General features: G+C 50.2%; 1 protein-coding gene across 2 annotated transcripts in view; it reads left to right on the plus strand.

Annotated features, from left to right (window-relative positions):
* Smim41 (small integral membrane protein 41) overlaps positions 1-5556 on the plus strand; it is an 8643-nt gene that overhangs the window by 1596 nt on the left and 1491 nt on the right. The window contains exon 2 of one of the 2 annotated variants that reach the window (XM_031356323.1): positions 1075-1248. The gene's annotated coding sequence lies outside the window, so the exon portion shown is untranslated. Of the gene's footprint in view, positions 1-1074; positions 1489-5556 lie in introns of those variants that run through there. The other variant, XM_031356317.1, reaches the window with a different exon arrangement.

The raw sequence follows: 5556 nt of genomic DNA on the forward strand, positions 1-5556 counted from the left end.
TGGGGGTGATGCGCAGGGCCCAGGGAACTGTCCCCATTCACTTTCCTAGTCTTGGGCATTGGAGAACTTATGCAGTACCAGGCTCCTCCCAGCCTGCTGCCGGATACATTCTGCAGTCCTCTAGCATCCTCTTCAGTGGGACGGAGGGTGTCTAGATTCCTTTGAACTCCTTCACTGACAATTAGGTACACCCAGAGAAGCTTTGAGAAAAGCTGAAGCTTGAAGAGACAAACAAGTGACACACTCCGGAGAATGGCAGAACTGGAGCTGAACAGTGGGGCTCTCGGTTACAAGTTCAGTCTCCTGGGTCCCCTCTCCCTTCTGCTTTCCCAGCACTCTGAGATTCTGGTAGAAAACATGGCCTCCTGTCTCCATCAGGGAACTGTCACAGCCCAGATGTAGCATGCAGGCTGAGTCAGGGACCACAACCCTAAGGCTCACTGTCACTGTCCCCTGTAGTCCCTGCTTCCTCAGTGGCCTTGCCAGATGCCAGGCAGCAGCTAGCAGCGCCTTTCCAGCTGGGCCCAGCTTTCCTGGCTTGAACCTGAGGAACTGGGGAGGGGCTCAGAGGAGACACAGATGGGGAAAATCTAAACCCAAGTCCCTGTGGCGGTAGGGATGTGTGGTGGCAGGAGAGGCTGTGTCTCCAGCATTGTCTTGTCTGCTCACACAGGACTAAGCTACAAGAGAGGGAGGCAACAGTTTCTTCATCAAACTTCCTGCCTTTGATGTCCCTTCAGCTCAGTGTTTGGAATGGCTATGTGGCATTCTGGGGCCTAAGTGTTGGAGGCAGGGAAAATACTCAGAATTTGCTACAGATTTCTGGTCAAGGCTGTTAAGCTTGGGTGGGGATGAAGGCATTCAGAAAATAGAAGAGGAGATGCTGTGCTCGCCTCCTTGAGAGGCGTGGGCTGGGGGGTATCAGAGAACCAGAGAAGACATCTTGGACTCTACTGTACTCTACTAGCCTGAGCCTGCCCTAACCTCTCTGTCTGAGGTCATCGTGTACAGAACCTATATGGTCTCCTCAGCCGACGGCTCCCTCCAGTCAAGATGGGGCACCCTGTCTTACAGGTGCTGGACATCTCCCCCCTCACCTGCCACCCGCCCGCACCCCATTTGTGCTTGTGATGACGGACTGAAGACACCAGGCTGGTGGCTCCTCATCCTGGGACCCTGGCACTCAGCTGCCTCCGAGCTTCTCCCGATGTTCCTGAGTTGGGTGCAGGAGACTCATGTTCAGAACAAGTGAGTCTGCTTGGTGACACCCCACCTGTGTGGATATTAGTGTGCCTTCTGCACACTGGGCCTCCGTGGACATGAGTACAGCTCCTCTTCTACCTGATGCTAGACGGCAGATTCTGACAACCCAGCAACCTAGTGCTGCCGAGAACCTGGGTTAGCACCTCCCATCTGGAGAGAGTGTCAGCCATCCCGCAACACACCATCTCTTTCCATGGCTTTGCTATTAAATAGGCCAGTAACACAGTTCTGAGTGTGTGTCTGTTTCTAGCCCTTGACCCTTGGAATTCTTGTTTTTTTTCTTCATCTCCCCTCAATTTGGCTGCTTCTAGTATTTTTTTTTTTTTTTTTAATTTAAGAAAGGGTTTACAAGGAGCTGGAGAGATGGCTCAGCAGTTAAGAGCATTGCCTGCTCTTCCAGAGGTCCTGAGTTTGATGACACGGTGACTCACAACCATCTGTAATGGGATCCGATGCCCTCTTCTGGTGTGTCTGAAGACAGTTATGGTATACTCACATGCATTAAATATTTTTTTTTAAAAAAGGGTTACAATAGCCCCAGCTGACCTGAAACTAGTTGTGTGCTTTAAGATGGACCTGAGCTCACAGTAGTCCTCCTGCTGCAGCCTCTCAGGGATTATAGATAGGGCCCACCAAAGCTGGTTTAGAACTGAGGGTGGATGTGATGTTTACTGGGAGTGACTCCCACTAGTCAGTGTGACCAAGAGCTTGGCTTTATTCAACCAGAGCTTTGTGTGTGTGTGTGCGTGTGCATATGCGCATGTATGTGAGTGTGTGTATGCATGTGTATGAGTATATGTGTGCGTGCATGTGTGTGAGTATGTGTATGTGTTCGCATGTGTGTATGTGTGTGCATGTGTGTGTGAGTGTGTGTATGCATGTGTATGAGTGTATGTGTGTGTGCGTGTATGTGTTGTATTCGCATGTGTGTATGTGTGTGCATGTGTGTGAGTGTGTGTATGCATGTGTGTATGCACATGTGTTTGAGTGTGTGTATGTGTTCACATGTATGTGAGTGAGTGTGGGTATGTGTGTGCATGTGTGTGAATGAGTGTGTATGTGTGTAGTTACTTCTCTGAGAGTGGGTTTTATAAACCTTACTGAGTCACAGTTCCCTTATCTTTGAAACAGAAGTGACACCATCAGTGTGAGTGTGGACCCAGTGGGTAATGTGCTTGCCCATCACTTTAACGTTTTGTATACTACAATTACTAAGGGACACTGTTTTTCCAAGCCTGTCTGTGTTGATTATTGTTTTATTGTGATAAAACATCATGACTAAGGCAACTTATGGAAGAAAAAGTTTATTTTGGGTTATGGTTTCAGAGGGTTAGGTCCATAATGTCAGGGATTGACAGCTGAAATGGCAGCTGCAGCTAGAAGCTAAGTGTTGAGAGCTCACATCTTGAACCACAAACAAGAAGTAGAGAGCACATGGAAATGGTATGAGACTTTAAATTTTGGCAGCCTGCCTCTGACGTATTTCCTCCAATAAGGTCACACTTGCGAAGTCTCCCAAACAGTGCCACCAACTGAGGATTCAAGGATTCAAATGTCCAGGATTACGGGGACATCTCCTCCAGATCACCACACTGACCATTTCCAGAGAAAGGAGGGGAGAGAAGGAGGGCAAGGATTTGAATAAGAACGGCCCCCACAGGCTCATATGTTTGAATGCTTGGTTCCCCTTGATGGAACTCTTTGGGAAGGATTAGGAGGTGTGGCCTTGCTGGAGGAGGAGGAGATGTACCACTGGTGGGGGGGTGGGCTTTGAGGTTTCTGAAGACTCACACCAGCTAGCTTGCTTTCCCTGCCTTGTGGACGCGTCATAGGATGTAAGCTCTCAGCTGCTGCTCCAGCACCATGCCTGCCTGCCTACTGCCAGGCTCCCCATCCAGATGGGCATGGATCCACACTCTGAAACTGTAAGCCCCACAAATGCCTTCTTTCTGTAGTTGCCTTGGTCAGGGTGACTTATCACAGAAGTAGAGAAGTAACTCTAGAGGGCAAGGGTTTGAATAAGATCGGCCCCCATAGGCCCCCCTTGCCAGAGAGGAAGGAAGCAGGATGGGAGGGGAGAGGAGGAAAGGGGAGGGGGAGGGGGGATCCACTGGGCTCCTAAGGACACACTTGATTTCTTTGTTCTTTTCACGTGCTGACATTTGATGTTGCTTGGAAGTTGGACATGTGGAGAATAGGAGGAAAGGTCTGTCCTCAGGGAGCTTCCAGTCTCACAGTGTGTGGGGTCCAAAGACAGGTTAAAATAGACCACAACTCATGCTCAGGTGGAGGGAGCTGAAAGCAGGAGTCCCCAGCTGGTGGAGGCCACCTCACCAAGGGGCAGCTGTGCTTGACCAGCATCGGTCACCTGGTGGAGGGAGGGAAGGGCATAGCCCCACAGAGGGTCCCTAGAGGGGTGACACCCAGGGGCAGGGACAGGCAGGAGTCTGGGGGCTTCTATTTGAGAGCTAGACCTTATCGGGCTGGAGCACATTTAATGGTGGAACAGCTGGGAATGAAGAGGCAGCAAGGATGCGATGTCATAAACCAGTCGGGTGGGCTGGAGCTGGAGCTTGGATCACAATCGTTGGTCCGCAGCTGCATGTGAGGGATCAGGGGAGGCAGGAGAGGTGGGTGCTGCTCGTGGCCTTACACCTCCAGCTCAGACGATGGGCTTATGCAATGAGGACCTTTCAGGCCTGAATCCACAGAAAACAAACCAGCTTGGTTTACAGAGAAGAGAATTTCTTTTTTCTTCTTTTTAAAAAAAGATTTATTTATTTATTTTATGTACATGAGTACATTGTAGTTGTCTTCAGACACACCAGAAGAGGGCGACAGATCACATTGCAGATGGTTGTGAGTCCTCATGTGGTTTCTGGGAATTGAACTCAGGAGCCTTGGAAGAGCAGTCAGTGCTCTTAACCTCTGAGTCATCTCTCCAGCCCAAGAAGAAAATTTCTTAACCCATTTGAGAGACGGGCTGAGGAGGAGTCTGGACTCAAGCTTAGGTGATTTAAGGCCCAAGCCATGAGAACGGGCTTGCCTTCCTCGGTTCCTCAGCTTGCTTCTGTCAGCCTCAAGGTCAGCTTTGGGCAGTGTGGCCTAGCAGTCAGAGCGCTTGTGGGCCCATGCTGCCTGGGTTTGTGCTCTGGTAGTACATGTGGCCTTAGAAGGCACTTGTCTTCTATAGTGCACTGCCCCGCTTCCCGCCCCATCTTCAGACCAAGGAACATCAGACGTGGCTCATGCTATTTTTATGAGGACAAAAGGAAGTCTGCACTGATAAGGTATGAATGCCTGGCTGTGTGCTGCCTTCACGTGTGGCCTCAGCTCTGGCTTCAAATCTATCAGGACAGAAGGAAATCATCGCCAAGGGATGCAGGCCAAGCCCTGGCTCTGTCGTGAATGAACTGAGTCACTGTTATACGGAGAGGATAGAATGTTCCAGACCTTGGTCACAGGATCTGCTTGACTTGATGCTGAGAAACACTGCAGACTCTTGGATCCAAAGCAGGGGCATGTCTCCTCATCAAACCTGGGCTAGTTTAATTCTGGGTAAGCAGAAGCTCTTGGCTGCTGCAGAAGCCACACAGGCAGAGGTGTCACAGACAGCCCTGAGATACCTCAGGGACAGTAACTTCCGGGTTGGAGCCTAGTAGAGAGTTCTGGGCCATGACGTTGCTAGAGTCACACATGAAGGTTGCATGGATTAGGCCTGGTGCACCATCACCTAAATAAAGGCAGAAGAGGAGGGTGAGAGAACCTGGGAAGAGAGAGGGGCTGCTCTGTGTTGGTGAAGAGTGGGTCTTGGAAACTGGGGGTTTGACCAGGAGAATCCATGTCCCCAGTGGGTCTGGGAAAGAACCCGCAGCTTTGTGGGAGGCAGTACAAGGCTCCCACCTATCTGAGCTGTTATCTCATAGCCGCAAACAAAGGAGCCTGTACACATAATGGTGGTTTAGTGTTTTTTAGATATCTGACTTGTAGCCTCGCTGGCTTGGAATTTGCTTTATAGACCAGGCTGGCTCAAACTCTGCCTCTCTCCCCAGGGCTGGAATTAAAGGCACTTTCACCATAACTGTCAACTTACTTTGTATAAGACTTCCTTCTCATGTGTGAACACGCATAAGTGTGTGCAGGGTGTAAGCCACATGAGTGCACATGTGTATGTGCAGGTGTGTAAGCCACATGAGTGCTCATGTGTGTGTGTGCAGAGGTGTAAGCCACATGATTGCTCATGTGTATGTGCAGGTGTGTAAGCCACATGAGTGCTCATGTGTGTGTGTGCAG

This window comes from Mastomys coucha, unplaced genomic scaffold (assembly GCF_008632895.1).
Source record: "Mastomys coucha isolate ucsf_1 unplaced genomic scaffold, UCSF_Mcou_1 pScaffold11, whole genome shotgun sequence".
Classification (NCBI taxonomy): Eukaryota; Metazoa; Chordata; class Mammalia; order Rodentia; family Muridae; genus Mastomys; species Mastomys coucha.